This window comes from Ochotona curzoniae, unplaced genomic scaffold, assembly GCF_017591425.1.
Source record: "Ochotona curzoniae isolate NIBS_2020 unplaced genomic scaffold, NIBS_Ocur_1.0 contig_1071, whole genome shotgun sequence".
Taxonomy (NCBI): Eukaryota; Metazoa; Chordata; class Mammalia; order Lagomorpha; family Ochotonidae; genus Ochotona; species Ochotona curzoniae.
The window spans coordinates 14,258,403-14,274,701 of record NW_024464939.1 but is presented as its reverse complement, the minus strand read 5'-3'; the positions used below and the strand labels follow the sequence as shown (position 1 = coordinate 14,274,701).

Genomic DNA, 16,299 nt, shown 5'->3' with positions numbered 1-16,299 from the left:
ATAAGTAAGAAGACAGAGTGCAGCCGTGATACCATTGTGGAATTAAGCCTATCATCATTCTTTCAAAAAGAATTGGTCACAATTTGCTTTGTTGGAGCAATCTGTCCCTTGTTACCGATTTATATTACTCCATGGGGCTGTGTTAGAAAAACATTATTATTATTAGCAATAGTAATACTTGGCAGCCATTGAGCACATTTCATCAAAGGCTCTAATAGCTCAACCATCAATCAAACTTGCCTCGGTGTGCTCCTGGGAGGAGGTGGTATTATTTCTGTTTGGAACAGAGGTTAAGTGACTTGCCCAAGGCCTTGAAGCTGGTGAGCTTCGGAGCTGGGAATTAAACCCTGGAGACTTGACACCCAGCATCCCACTCTCCTTCCTGGAGCATATTCCCTCTGCCTGTCTGAAAGATGTAGGGATAAATAAAGCATCTAATAGAAAAATATCTTGCTACCCAGCATGTGTTCTTGTGTTCAAGTGCTTCTGGCATTAAATTGAAACACACACACACACACACAAGGCTTTCATTTGAAACTTCAGCTGGTATCTTTTGTTTTTGGCCTTCATTTATTTCATTCCTTCCCCATTTTTAAGGGTTAGTTTGTTGTTGTTGTTGTTGTTGTTGTTGTTTAGAGCTGCAATGCTTTAGGTATTATAGTGAGAACCCAATTCAGTTGTTGAGAATGAGACACACTCAGAGTCCAAGGGGAATTTCCAGGCTAGTGGAAAAGAAAGACAACAAACCTTTGCAGTATTGAGAGATATTGCTTAGTGCTTATTACTGCATCATGGCCTACATTTGAAATCTTAGATCCCTTTTCTTTAGCCTCAAATAGGAATTCAACATTCGTACCCCAGCAATGTAGAACCACATGCAATATATACACACACTTTAAAAATCAGATTTTGTTAATTTTAGGTGAAATATAAATAGATAAAAATCACACAGAATCATATTTTAGAGCATAGCAGATAGCTATCCAGCGATCTTTGTGTTAGAATATAATTTCTGAGAAACAAAATTGTTCTTTTCTTTGGCTATAGTAAAAAACATACATATGAGATTTAAAGTTTTTCACTTGAACTTAAAGTTCCATGCTTCCTCTGAGAAGCTACTGTGCATGGTCCCACGAGCTGTCAACCCATGTGTTTTCATTACGACACCTTACACGTCAAGCACTGAGTTTGCACGGTGGCGCGCCCCGAGGTGAAGAATCTGGTTCTGGCTTTCAGACATTTCTATTGATTGAACAATGAGTTTTCAGCCTAGGTAAAATTTTCTTCAAATAGATACTTTATTTCAAGCCCTTTATACAAATTCTGATTTTTTTTCCAAAGAAACACGATTGCCATAAGTGAAAGGACACTGAATGCTCCCATCTTTAACAATCATTCATTTCCAGTACCTGTAACCAGCTGGAGTGAGCTGCACACAGAAGCAGAAACTCCCACATTAACACTTTATATTAAACATTCATTTAATCAAGCCTTATGTCTTCAGTATAAGAATGAATATAGTAGAAAAATATTCATTTAACCTATCTCAGAGATTTTCAATGATAAATTAGTTTTTACAGATAACATGTATTTGGTAAATTGTCAAAGATTCTGTAAAGGTAAATAATCATTAACTCCCTTAGAAATCCATGTTTTCTTTTGCAAGAGAGTTTCTTGATATATATGCCATGTGGTAATCATAATAATAATGTACTTCTTATTAGTTTATCCATGTCTGAACAAACACAGGCTGTAAAATCTCATAAACTCAGTATTTTTTTTTTACCAAAACTATCTACAACAAAATCATAGCAGACCTTTTTTTTTCTCATTAAGAAATTTTATCTAAAGCTTCTATGAAAGTGCAAAGGACCAGAAGTAGTGAAATAACTGATGAAAAGAACAGACTGATGCTTTTTCATTTCAAGGTCTACTTTAACTGAACAATGACAAAGGCAGTGGGATACTTACATAGATAACTACATAAAATGGTGGAAAATCATAGTCTCAAAATAGATCTTATCCATTAATGGCCAAATAATCCTGATCAGGTATCCACTTCAAAGGGGAATCTATATGCTTCTCAAAAAATGCCCTTCAAACAATGCGTTTTCCATATGAAAATTGATCTCTGCCTCATATCTCTTAAAACAAAATTAATTAAACATGGATTATACTCAGCATAAAGCCAAAACTATAAAACTTATAGAAGAAAGCCTAGGGGAAACCTATGTAATATTGAAATTGGCCAAGATTTCTTGCAAACTAACCATGAAAATAAAAAGGAAACATAATAAAATGAATCTCATCAAAAAATAAAAACATCTGCTCTTCAGAGTTATCACTAAGAAAACACAAGACAATAAGCAGACCAACAGAAAACATCCACAGCACGTACCTGATAAAGGGTTTGTGGCAGGGCGATGTGAAACACACTTAGAGCTCAACAGGAAAGCCATCCAGCACAGAGAGGCGAAGGATGCGTTCAGAGACATCACAAAGGGAGATACTCAAGGGGTAACAAGCACTTTAAAATATTCCACATCATTAAATATGAGTGAGAGTTAAAGCCATGACATCATTTTATATCCGCAAGGATGACAAAATTAGAAATTCGCATATACCCACATATTCTCCCTGATATATAGGAGCTAAAAAGAAAACGAAAGAGCAACGTAAAAATAAACAAATGCTTGTGTGTATCAGTATTGCTGCAAATGTATGTTGTCAAATTGTTTTATATTTTTGCCAACAAAGTCTCTTTTAAAAAAAGATATACTATCAGACTTTTAATGATTTGTGATCATTTTGAAATTCACTGTGAATTTGATTATCATTTATAACCCACATGTATATTCCTGCTGAACCACGATTTTTACTTTTTGAAATCTTGATTTAGTGGAACATGAGCCCTTGACTACATGGAAATTAAAAACACGTTATCTAAAATATAAAAATAAGTATAGAATAAATTTTAAGAAATTGAACGTATTTAATATAAATAAGAGAGTGGAGAAGATAAAGCATGCATGATTTTCTACTGAAGGAGCCAATCAGTGCAACTGTTTTTAAAATGACAACTTATGGTGAATCACGTGCTTATTATAAGACATGGTATGATTTCCCGCCTCAGATGCTAACACAAAATACGAGTACTACAAAAGGTATGTGAAAAAAGAAATTTGAGAGATAGGTTTAGGGTCAGGAGTTTGACCTAAGCAGGTAAATGACCATTTAAGATCCCTGTGTCCCATATAGGAGTGCATGACTTCAGTGCTTTGGTCCAGCTTCTGACTCCAGCTTCCTGCTATGGCAACCTCTGGGAGATACTTAGATCACTGAAGTCATTAGTTCCCTGGCCTGGAATCCATGTTCCCTGCCTCGGTAACCTTATTCCCATATACCACATTGCTGAATTTTGCAAGCATCTAGGGAGTGAATCCAAAGATGAGGTCTCTCCCTCTTTCTGTCTTAGTTCCTCAAATATATAAATAAACATTTTAAAAAGGAATATTGTTTTATGTGAAAAATTGAAAACATAGTCATTAGTAGTTTTTAATATCAATTTTTCATTACAGTTTTTAAATACGTTTATAAAATAGGTTGGGATTGTAGCATAGTGAATTAATCCATTGTATGAGAAGCTAGCATCCCAAATGATGCCTGAATGAATGATGAAGTCCCAGCTTCTCCAGTTCTGATCCAACTTTCTACTCATGCACCTGCGAAGGCAGAGGAGGATGGTCCAAGTAGTTGGGTCTCTGTCACTCATATGGGAGACCCAGATGGAGCTCTAGGTTCCTAACTTCAACCTGGCCTATTCCTAGCCATTGCATTCATTTGAGGAGTGCATCAGTGGATGGAAAATCTCTTTCTGTTTCTCTCAGTAACTCTGTCTTTCAAATAAGAGACTAAAAACTGAGTCTTAAAAATCGTAAATTTAGCTGTTGTTCTTCACCATGTAGTCCTGTGGCATAAGTAAGACATAGTCTGGGCCCACCATTTTCTCTAGTGCTTGGAGCCCTTCCCTTTCAAGATGCCTGAGGAGGTTTACCATGGAGAGCAAGACATGGGAGTTTTGTTTCTGAGATGGAAATTTCCCAGCTCATGTCTCTGGTCATCAGCATCTTCAATTCCAACTAGGAATTCTTCCTGTGGAAGTTGATCTCTAATGTGGCTGATGCCTTGACAAGATTCACTGTGAGAGCCTAACAGACTCCTCCAAGCTGGGCAGTGTCAAAAAGCCAAAAACATCAGAGATGCACTCTGATTTCGGTGAACACAGACAGTGGCAGGATCAAGGCTGGTCTTGTAAATGGCTTGAGAACAATTGCCCTGTGCAGCACTAAAGCATTTATGGATGCTTTTCAGTACACCACATAGGCATCTCTTTCTGGACAACTAGATTTGGAATTTTTAAAGATTTATTTATCTAATATATTTAAATTTTATTTTAAAATGATTTATTTCCAGAGAAGAGGGATAGCAAGTAAGAGCAAGATCTTACATCTGTTGGTCCACTACCCTAATTGCTGCAATGGCCAGAGCTGAGCCAATCTGAAGCCAAGGATAAGGAGTTTCCCTCATGTTCCCCATGTGTGTGCAGCATCCCAAGGCTTTGGGCCATCCTCTATTGCTTTCCCAGGTCACAAGCAGGGAGCTGGATTCGAATTGAAGCAGCCAGGATATGAACTTGCTCTGATAGCTGATGTTGGCATTTACAGGTGGAAGATTAGTCCCCTGTGTTGTGCATGGCCTCTAGCATTGGTTTTTCTTCTACCTACCTGACAGCAGAGAAAGGGGTTGTAATCACGAAGTTTAGCAATGATGGGATGTATGAATGGGAGTCTTCTGCCTGGGGCTTCTTTACTGTGTGTGCTGACCGTAGTGAGTCTGTTGGCGCAGGCATTAAAATGATCCTGTGTCTTAAAGTGCAGATTCAGTACTTAATGGAGAGGTGGAGCAAAGAAGTATAAGGAAGTATTCAAAGCTCATATGCTATCTGGTCAGTCTTTATTTGAAGAAGAAACGAAAAAAAGGAAATCAGTTATAATGAAGCAGAGAAACAGAAAAATGAAAATGAGGCAGAAGAGGAGAATGAAGAGAAGGCCACATAAGAAGTACTTGGATCAAGAAAAAATGAACAAGACCAAACTAATTTGAATCAGAAAGCCTGATGGCATCACCCAGGAGGGATATGGCGAGTTCTGCAAGGGTCTCACCATGACTGGGAAGACCACATGCCAGTCAAGCAGTTCTCTGCAGAAGGTCAATTGGAATTCATGGTATTGCTTTTTCATCCCTCTCCTTGTCCCTTTGTCCGCTTTGAAAACAATAAAAAAGATCAAACTCTATGTAATGTGGGATCACGTACAGCTATGATGATCAATCCCAGAACATCTCCACTTCATCCGTGGTACGGTTTACTCTGTACATCTGCCCTTGAGCATCTCCCAAGAAATGCTCCAGTGAGCAAGTACTTGAAAGTCATACGGAAAAATGCTAAGAAGTGCCTGGATCTCTTCTCTGAGTTGGCAGAAGACAAGAACTACGAAAAAATTTTATGAGGCGCTCGGCATTCCTAAGGACTCCACCAACGGGTGCTTCCTCTCTGAGCTACTGCACTGCCATGCCTCTCAGCCTGCAGATGGCATGACCTTGGTATCAGCATACATCTCTCGCATAGAGGAAGTACAGAAGTCCAGTTATCATATGACCAGTGACAGCAAAGAGCAGGTGGTCAATTCTGCTTTCTTCTGGCTTCTCCCTTCAGCATCCCTAGATCCAATAATCAAGTTAAGCCTGGGTGTTGACGAGGGTAAAGGAACAAGTTACTACTGATGAGATTCACCCTCTTTGGGGGATGAGATTCCCTCTATATGAAAGAAGTTGATTACGAACTCCGACTTGGTAATTTTATGCTGTGTAGTGTCCCTGTGGCTCCCACAGTAGTCCTGAATAGCCCTATTCCACAAGCCTTTTTGCGAATATCTAATGGCCTGTTTTTTTTTTTTTTTATTTCATTCCTGTCCTGTCTTACGGCAGGAAATAACGCTCTCAATCTTCATCCCTTCAATTTGACAATGGGTTTGGACATTGTGTTTGCTATTCTTATTGTTGTTTATTTTATTCTCAAATCGTAGGATTCAAAATAAGGATCATGCGGGTTTTAAAAATATTTATTTTTACTTAAAAGACAGATTTACAGAGAGAAACCGAGAGGGAGGGGTGGTCTTCCCCCTGCTGGTTCACTCTCCAATGATTGCAACGGCCAGAGCTGAGCTGATCAAAAGCCTGGAGTTTCTGTCAGGTCTCCCAGACAGATACAGAGACACAAGGATGGGAGCCATCCTCAGCCACTTTCCCTGGCTGCAAGCAGAATGTTGAATCTAAAGTGGAGCAGCTAAGACATGAAACAGCACCTGAATGGAATACTGGGACCTCAGGAAAAGGATTAGCTTGCCATGCTGTCATGGCAGCCCCAGTTCATGCGATTTTATAAAAAAAAAATCACACATTTTAACATTCTGAAAAGACTAAATTTTTAGATATGGCAACTGAATTTGATTTGTAATAATAAGGCAATTGACCATTATTGAGTACTTATGCTCAAAGAGAGAAGAAGTAGGCAAGTACTTTATAATCCCTTTTGTAGATGGATATAAAATCGGATAACATTGTCTCAAGAAGACACAGGGGCCTTTCTAGTTCAGCATAGTTGCTTACAGTGTAACTTTTAGCACCTCTAGTCTTGAGCATTATTTTTTGACATAACAATGACTGAAAGCTATTTTCGTTAAGCTTAGCTTAAGGTAGTCTATTTTTTACATGATTGTATTTAAAATACCCTACTAATTGCTTTATTGGAGGAATTTACGACACTCTCCTCTGTCCCTGTGAAGTAAAATGAACCAGGCAGTCAGTTAGGGCCTTCCTCTTTTTCCTGATGCCCTGCCTTGGTTCTGAGAGGCTTATTTACATGCTAAGGCACAGGGAAAGGGCAGCTGCGGGGCTCCAAGTGAGATGTCCTCATGCTGGTATTCTTTTGTTCTCACAGCTCGTGTCCTTTACTTCTGCCGGCAAGGCAATCTCAGCTACTGCTCTCAGCCACCGACCTTTCACTCTTCCATTGACAGTGACTTAGTGAAGCTAGCTATAGCATTCTCCGTGTCCAAGATATTCTCTGGCCAGAGTGAAATGATTCTACCACCTCTTGTATCATAGTAAGAATCTTTTGAAGGATATGAGACTATATTGAGTCCACGTGTCTAGATCTACATTTCAACCACACTACTGGCAGTGTCTAGACTGACAGACATTGAAGGCATCCGGGAACTGCTGATTCTGCTAACCTGGGAGCAGTGTGTCTTAGGAAGAGGAGAAGGACATTATTCAGCACTGGCAGACTGCTTCTCTGTGTGGGTCTATAAATGGGGTCCAGTGTCAACAGATCTGAATTTTCAAGAAATTGTAAATATAGCTTTATGTGAAACTTCCCAAAGCAGGCCAGATCTATCCTTTGGGGAGCTGTATTAGTTTCCTATTGCTGTTGTAAGAAATTATCACAAACTCTGGTTTAAAGCAACTCACATTTATTATGGTAAAGTTCAGTAGGTCAGGAATTTGTAATGGATCCCTCGGCTAAAACCTGTGTGTTGGCAGGCCACCTTCCTTTTCTGAAGGCCCTTGGGGGATACTGTTTTCTGTTTCTGAATTTCTTGAGGCCACACACAGTCCTAGGCTCTTAGTCTCCATCATCCATCTTCAAAACCACCAGTGATCATCTCCACACTCACATTTAAAGCGCTTTCATGATCAGATTAAACTCATGTAAGGAATTCAACACAGTCTCTTTTTCTTGAAGTCTTTAGCTCTAATCCTACCTCTACATTATATTTTCTTATGCAATTTTCACAGTTTTTGAGAATTATGGTTTTGGAAATGGAGGGGGTGGAACGTTATTCTATGCATATGGTTGTTATTTCAAAATATGTGGCCTAGACCTTCATGCCATCCTCTCTATACTCTGGACTCTTTCTTTGAAAGTATTCATTTGTGGGCCCGGCGCGGTGGCGCAGTGGTTAAGGTCCTCGCCTTGCATGTCTGGGATCCCATAAGGGTGCCGGTTCTATCCCGGCAGCCCCGCTTCCCTTCCAGCTCCCTGCCTGTGGCCTGGGAAAGCAGTCGAGGACGGCCCAAAGCTTTGGGACCCTGCACCCGCGTGGGAGAAAGTTCCTGGCTCCTGGCTTCGGATCGGCATATTATCGGCCATTGGGCTCACTTGGGGAGTGAATCATCGGATGGAAGATCTTCCTCTCTGTCTCTCCTCTCTGTATATACGCCTTTCCAATTTAAAAATAATAATAATAATAATAAATCTTTAAAAAAAAAAGAAGGTATTCATTTGTTGGAGAGGCAGAGGGAGACAGATGCCAAAGCTTCCATCTGTGTTGTCATTAGCACCTGGGCCAAGGTGAAGCTGGAAGCTGGGACACCATGCAGGCCTCCTGTGGGGATGGCACAAACTCAGTCATTGAGATATCTCTGCTGGCTCTAACAATCTACAGCAGTTGGAAGCTGGAATCTGGGATTGAAACTTCCACTTCAGCATGGGTGCAGGCTTACTGCCTAGGACAAACACCTGTCCATGTAACACTTTCTTCTCCCTAGAAAAGGGCGATAGGCTTTCGCTTCTAATCTGCTGGACTTAGCGTGGTGATGGTACTCCTGCTCAAGGGAAGGTTTTTGCAGGGTTGTGAAATGTTAGAATTTACCCAGCCCTATTCATGCACCTGTGGGTACTCAAGGAGGCCTCTTTTTCTTTGCTGGCTTTAAAAAAACCACAGATTTATTTATTTATATTGCAAAGTCAGATATTTAGAGGAAGAAAGAGAGAGAGGAAGATCTTCTGTCAGTTTACTCCCCATGTGGCTGCAAAGGCGGGAGCTGAGCTGTTCCAAAGCCAGAAGCCAGGAGCTTCTTCTGGGTCTCCCACACAGATGCAGGGTGCCAAGGTTTTGGGCCATCCTTGACTGCTCTCCCAGGCCACAAGCAGGGAGCTGGATGGAAAGCAGGGCTGCTGGAATTAGAACCAGCACACATATAGTAACCAGGCGTGTACAAGGCTAGGACTTTAGCCATCAGGTTACTGCACCAGGCCCTCTTTGCTGGCTTTAAGAACTTGTGAAATTCTAGTTTTATGGAGCAAGGACATCTTGCTTGGTTTTGACTGAACGCTCTAAGTTCCTAGTAACCTCAAGGCTAGGCATTTGGAGTTCACACACACGTTTTTGCTCTCAAGCTGTCTGTATGTCAAAAAGGCAATATACTTTGGTCCTTCTAATGAGGGCAAGGAAGGTCAACAAGCAGTAAAAATACAGATGCTAACGATTAATATTCCTTATAAATTGATTTATTTTGCCTGTTTTTTCTTTAAGTGACAGATTTGTGTATATGTTCTCAGTAATATGTAGGGGACATTCAACTGCACAACATGAGATGCAGATGAACCACTGACAAATGTTCCCCTTAAAGCTCTTTTTCTCAAGTGTAAGAGCTGTGCTTACATACAAGTTCCTGCTCTGACTTAATAAGATGTTCAATAATTATAAGCCAATAGTAACACTTAAAACCAATTTCCTATGAATTATTATAAAGCATTGAAGTATTATGTACATGAATCTGTTTGGCACTTTAACTCTTCTTGGAAACAAATAATTTTAAACAAAATAACCATAATGTTTTGAAATGTGTAGGTCTATATTATAAACTTTTTAAAAGCATCAAGTAGAACTCAAGGCGCAGAGCTTTTCAAACATGGCAATTGTTTATTTCTCATGGATGTTACAGTGCTGGGTGAGTGAGCCTGATGTATGAGCAGAAACCTTCTCTACATGGCCACCCGGTCCCTGGGCCATGAGAAGCTTTCCCATCTTCAAATATACAATTACTCACATTATTCTAGGATTCTTGTGATTCCAAACAACTTAAAAGAGCAATGATTGTAAAGAACTACGCGTACGAGATTTTGTGTCATTTTTTTTCTTACGTTGCTGACAAGTATTCGATGGCACTCAGTCTCATGGTCACATGCAACTGCAATGAAGACAGGGAAAAGTAGTCTTGCTGCTTCCAGGAGAAAGAATGTAGGCCCCAGTCTCCCAAGGGTTAACTCCACAGCTCAGCTATTTCTCAAAGGTGTAACAGGAAGGGCAATCATGGCCTGATACATTTAGCCCTTGGCTTGACTGCAATTTCCCTCCTTCCTGCTTCCCATCTTTGCACGTCCTGACTGCAATTTCCCTCCTTCCTGCTTCCCCTTTTTGCACGTCCTTGGGGGAGCTTAGGTGTTGCTTAACCATTGGGAAGATCCTGGGAGGGGCCAAGCAGACTATATAAGAGAGTTCGACTTTGAATAAAGGTCTCACTTCAAAAAAATGAGCCTCAGTGTGTTGTGTGTCTTGTCTGTCTTGTCTGTCTCATAACCCTAGTCCCTCCGCTCGACTCAGGGCTGGAAGTACGTGGCGACGTGGGCGTTGCCAACAAAAGAAGAAAAGTTGGGTTTTGTTAAACCGATAAAGTTGTTTTGTTACATTATGTACAATGTGTGTTATTAACTTATTTAGTTGAGAGAGAGACCCAATCTGCCTTCCAAATGCCAGAAAGGACTAGGGTGAGCTTGGGACTAAAGTCAGGCGTTAAGAACATAATCCATGGGCCCGGCGCGGTGGCACAAGTGGTTAAAGGTCCTCGCCTTGCACGCCCGGGATCCCATATGGGCATCGGTTCTAATCCCGGCAGCCCCGCTTCCCTTCCAGCTCCCTGCCTGTGGCCTGGGAAAGCAGTCGAGGACGGCCCAAAGCTTTGGGAACCTGCACCCGCGTGGGAGACCCGGAAGAGGCTCCTGGCTTCGGATCAGCATAGTATCGGCCCGTTGCGCTCACTTGGGGAGTGAATCATCGGACGGAAGATCTTCCTCTCTGTCTGTCCTCTCTGTATATCTGCCTTTCCAACAAAAAAATACAAGGTGAAGAGACAGGCTACAGAATGCAAGAAAGTGTTTGCAAACTATGTAACAAATAGAGGACTGATATGCAGGATTTTCAAAGAACTCCAGAAACTCAACAATAATAAAACAACTCAGTTAAGAAACAGACAGAGGACACGAACAAGCATTTTTCAAAAGATGAAATTCCAGTGGCTAACAGACATAGAAAAATAAAACAAAACAAAACAAAAACTCAGATTCCCTACCCATCAGAGAAATGGCCATATTTACTAAACAGCCATAAGGTTTCATCTCCTGTTAGCTAGAATGACTATCATGCAGATCACAGAAAGCAACAAATGCTGGCAAGGCTTGCTGGGCAATGTGGGCGGGAGAGGTGGGGAAGAGAACCTAAATCACTGTTGGTAGGAATGTGATCTAGTGCAACTATTTTGGACGACAGTATGAAGATTCCTTAGAGACCTGAACAGATCTACCATATAGCCTGGTCAACTTACTCCTGGGAATTTATCCAAATGAAATGAAGTAACCTATGAGAGAGTAACCTGTACTTTGATGTTAGTAGCACGTCAAATTACAATAGCTAAGATATGGAATCAATATATGTGCAACTGCTCCCCTGAACCAGTCCATCGGATGCCCGAGGACCCCAAAACTCATACACCCTAAGCAGACTGAGTGAGAGTGCTAGCAAGAAGCAGACTTCCTGCAGGGGACCAAGGCTGCCTTGCTGCCCAAGCATGGCTGGGGATGAGTGGCGCCTCCCTCTGCCTCCTTCCTCATTAGTTGCTTGTAGCAGAGCGTACCCCCTTCCTCAGTTAACTGTGTTGATCCTCGGAGTCCGTTCCTGAAAAACATGTTTACTGATTTGATGCAATGGTGATTGTTACTTCATTTCCTTGTTTTGAATCTTTACAGGGGCTTTGTGTGGTTGCCTAGGTAACCTGCCTAGCATGTACATATATATATACCCTGGTGAGTTCAGAAAGTGTGAATAGCTTCACTCGCTGTGCATCCCCTGTGTCCAGATCTTTCTCAGCACAGTCATCTCACCTTGGGTCTCTGTCTCCTCACAGGGATCATCCACAAACCCAGATGTCCATCAACTGATGATTGGATAGAAAAAGTGTAAGACACACACTATCGAATACTACTTAGCCTTAAGTAGGAACGAGATCTTGTCTTTTGCAGCTACAGGGATACAATTAAACGTTTAGTGGAATAAGCCTGTCCTGCAAATACAAATATCTATTTTTTTTACATCAGTTATAATTAATACACAGAATGCACACACAAAAAAATGTAATCTATGTACTAGATTGACATTCTGAGTTTTGATTGCTGTTTACAGCCTTTGCCTATGTTCCTGAGGAATAGCAGGGTTAATATTATTGTTATTATTTAAAATTTTCCAAGATTTATTCATTTTTAATTGAAAGTTAGAGTTACACATAGAGAAGGAAACAAAAAGAGAGACCTTCCTTCTGCTGGCCCACTCCCCAAATGGCCGCAAAGGAGAGAACGGCGCCAGTCTGAAGCTGGGAGTCAGGAGCTTCCTCCAAGTATCCCACATCAGTGCAGGGGCCCACGGCTTTGGGCCATCCTCCACTGCTTTCCCAGGCAGATTCTTGAAAGTAGTGCATCTGGGACTTCAACCAGCACACATATGCGATGCTAGCACTACAAGTGCAGGATTAGTCAGTTGCATGATTGTGCTGACCCCCGTGTGTTGTTGTCTCTACCTAATGGGGTGTTAAATCTGTGATTTTGAAGTCGAATGAATGTGCCATCGCAAAATTAGAAAAAAAAGGATAAAAAGAAAGAAGGTGGGTGGGGAATACAGATAGGAGGAAGGATATGGTGGGAAATATCAGTATGGTCCTAAATCTGTATGGCAAAATACGTGAAATTTGTTCATTGTATACAAATAAAACAAAAAAAAAAAAAGAAAAAGAAACACACATTATGAACAGTACATAAAATTTGGATCAGTTTTACAACATTATTAATGAGAAGGAGCTCTCTTGAGATGATACTGACCAAGGTTGTCACAGTAGATATATTAATTTCCTGGATTTTACACATTTGTTTCTTTTTTTCTAAAACTGCCTAAATGTATTTTATGCTTTTGAAATTAAAAACCAATCAGTTACAATGAAAAACCATTGATGCACCTCCAGTTACTCAAGTTACCTCCTTCTGTAGGTTTGAATCATTAGATTGATTTCTTTTGGTTAGCCACAAGAATGACTTGAGAATCATTTATCTGGAGGGATAACTGTTTCAAGTCACTGCATGTGACAGTACCAGGAGCTATGTAAACACCACTTTCAAGAAGCATGTACTACGCTTCCGTAATTTCTTCTGTACATTGAAATAAAGCACTAAAAAAAAGTGGTTGTTTTTTATTTATTTATTATTTTTTTGTTACTTGGGCTTATTTGCTCATCTTATCAAAAAAATTTTTCTTCTAGAAGTAGATGAGATGGCCAGGAATCTAGTAAAATATTTTTATGAACTCTTCTTTGGCACCACAACATTGAGCAACAAAATATGCTGAGAAAGCAAAAGAATGAGACACTTCATCGTTGCCTTCTGCTTACTCATAACTATTTTCAAACTTTCAGAAGCCTGAAACACAATCAGTGCTAGAGCAGATTTTCAACTGAATGTCAGTTGGTTCTTGATTGAGTGTCTTATCATTCAATTTTGGTTTTCAGCGAAGTGGCTTGTCAAAAAAATCTTATTTGGTAAGTCGAAGGCGTTCCATCACTGAATACTTTCAATTACTTCTCTGGAAAACTTATGACAGAGCATGAATATATATATATATATATATATATATATATATATATATATATATAAAACTTAAAGTATTTGAGAGTTTGGGCCAGTACAGTGGCATGCCAGGCTAGTCCTCTGCCTGTGGCATTGGCATCCAATATGAGTACTAATTCTGTTCTTGGCTGCTCCACTTCCAATCCAGTTCCCTGTTAACGGGTTGGGAAAACATCAGAGAATGGCCCAAGACCTTGGACCCTTGTACCCACACTGTAGACTTGGAAAAGGCTCCTGGACTCAGACTGGCCCAGCTCTGGTCGTTGTGGGGTGAATCAGAGGATGGAAGATATCTCTCTCGCACTCTCAACTCTGCGTGTGTGTGTGTGTGTGTTTCTGTAACTCTTTCAGGTAAAATAATAAATTTTTAAGAAAAAGAATGGAAAATATCCTCAGCCTAAAAATAGCAATAGACACAATAATTTAAGTAGTCAATGGAAATCTATTACGATTAAATCATCATCCTGTCTTTGAAGAACATTGTGGTGAAATGGTGTTTTGTGGTGTTTCTAGCTGTCATCTTGCATAAACACTCCTGGATAAAGAACCAAGTTAGGACTGAAATTTAGACTTTTTTTTGCTTTGCCAGTCTGTGCATGCCTGTGTGAAACTGACTTGACCACTGAAGGATGATAGTTAATTACCACAAAGATTCTCTTTGGTGTCTACTTTTCATGATTGTATTTAAACATGAAGCAATGACACATCTTATTAAGCTGCTGTTGTAGGTGGAATAAAATGACTTACCACTACAGTGTTTGGGGCTAACATTAGCAAAAACCACTGTTGACTTAGCCAAAGTGTTTGTTCCATCCATGATTCTATCCATTAATGCATTCCACACATGTACTGCTTTCCTATTATGTTCCAGGCTTTAAAGTAAGCTTAAAGATGCAAAGGTGAAATAAAAGGTTTCCTGCTTTAAACGTGCTTACATTCTCCTAGTGGTGACATTTGGAACACTAGAATTCAAGAGACAATGGGAGAGGATACAAAGCATGCTGGTGGACAATTGTAGAGACTCCCAGCTGGCTCCACTCCTAGGTGAGAGGGACATGTCTCTGGCTAAGACAAAGGGCAAGCCTAACTGGGTTCCAAGGTCTCTGGATCACTTCCTTAAGATGATCCTCAGCTTAAGCCTTCTCTGAATAATGTTCATGGCCCCTTCCAGCCCTCTACTCCCAGCAAGCCCATATTTCTGTTCTTCAACTTGAAACTCAGTCACTGAGCCCTGATGTAAGTCCTTACTGCTCTGAGATCTGGGGTAAGCTCTGAAGCTATTCTGTCAGAATAGGTGAAAAGAAGAGATGACACAGAGTATCATTAGTGTTCTAACAATATCCCAACATTTGCATTAAGAAACCATAAATATTTTTCATTGGAATTCAGAAATTCCTCCGCCTGGCCCAATTTTGATAGGACCTACCAAAGACATTTGGTAAAGGTTTATTACAGAGACAGTGGGACAAGATTCATTGATCTTGGCTGGAAAGAAAGTTGAAATAAAAAAGTCTGAGTTAGCATGTCATGTATTTCTGGGGAATATTTTAAAGATATATATGATTTCATAAAATTGAATTTGACTAAATCTTTGAAAAGCGAGTTCCAAAAAATGATTTTCTTTTTTTTGTGCAAAATAGAAAGTATTCTCTTTTTTCTCCCTCAGACATGAGTGTAACAAGTGAAATGGAATGTCAAAATATTCTAGTTAAAATGCAGAATGTCAGAGATTCAGCTCCGTTGCTATTATGTTAGAGCAGCATGGTACCTAAGAACAATGAAACTGGAATGAACTCTTTCGGGCCCAGTTTGCTTTAGTTGAGCATAGTACTTTTTCAAGCACTAATTTACCTGATTGACAGCAATATCGGCAGTGGGAAGAAGTGTATGGGCATCACTAATGACAAGTGGTGGAAGCTTTCATGTACACACATCTATATGAAACATTATGCTTTTCAAACTAATAAAGTATGAAGAAGGACCTTTACTCAAGTGAGATTCATAGTGCTTAACGTCAAAATCAAGCGCACATCATTATGCTTGTACACAGAGACAACTTTACAACTTTTTTTTTGACGACAGGTGCCTGCTAATTTACAAACCGGCAGTTTGAAGAAGGATGAGAGGCCATCGTGTGCAGTTTTCACTCTCTTTCACCTATGATGGCTTCCTCAGCTGTAGTTCTGAATGTTAATGGTGTTGGGTCTCCGTCCAGCACTCAGTGTGATGGTTTGCAAATGCGATTGCTATTGGAAACTAGACAGAAGTGACGTGCTTAATTTCCAGGAGATTGCATTAATGTTACCATAAATGGAAAATCAAATTGTTGTTGTTTAGAGGAATAGAGAGAAAAAAAAATATTTATACCAGACAACTCATAAAATTAAGTTAACATCACATAAAATATGAATTACTTGATTCTCAAGAGAAAAACAATTAAATATAGGCATACA

General features: G+C 40.1%; 1 pseudogene; it reads left to right on the top strand.

Moving 5' to 3' along the window:
* The first annotated feature begins 4,751 nt into the window (after positions 1-4,751).
* On the top strand, positions 4,752-5,841 carry LOC121164802 (annotated as a pseudogene).
* Positions 5,842-16,299: the final 10,458 nt, after the last annotated feature.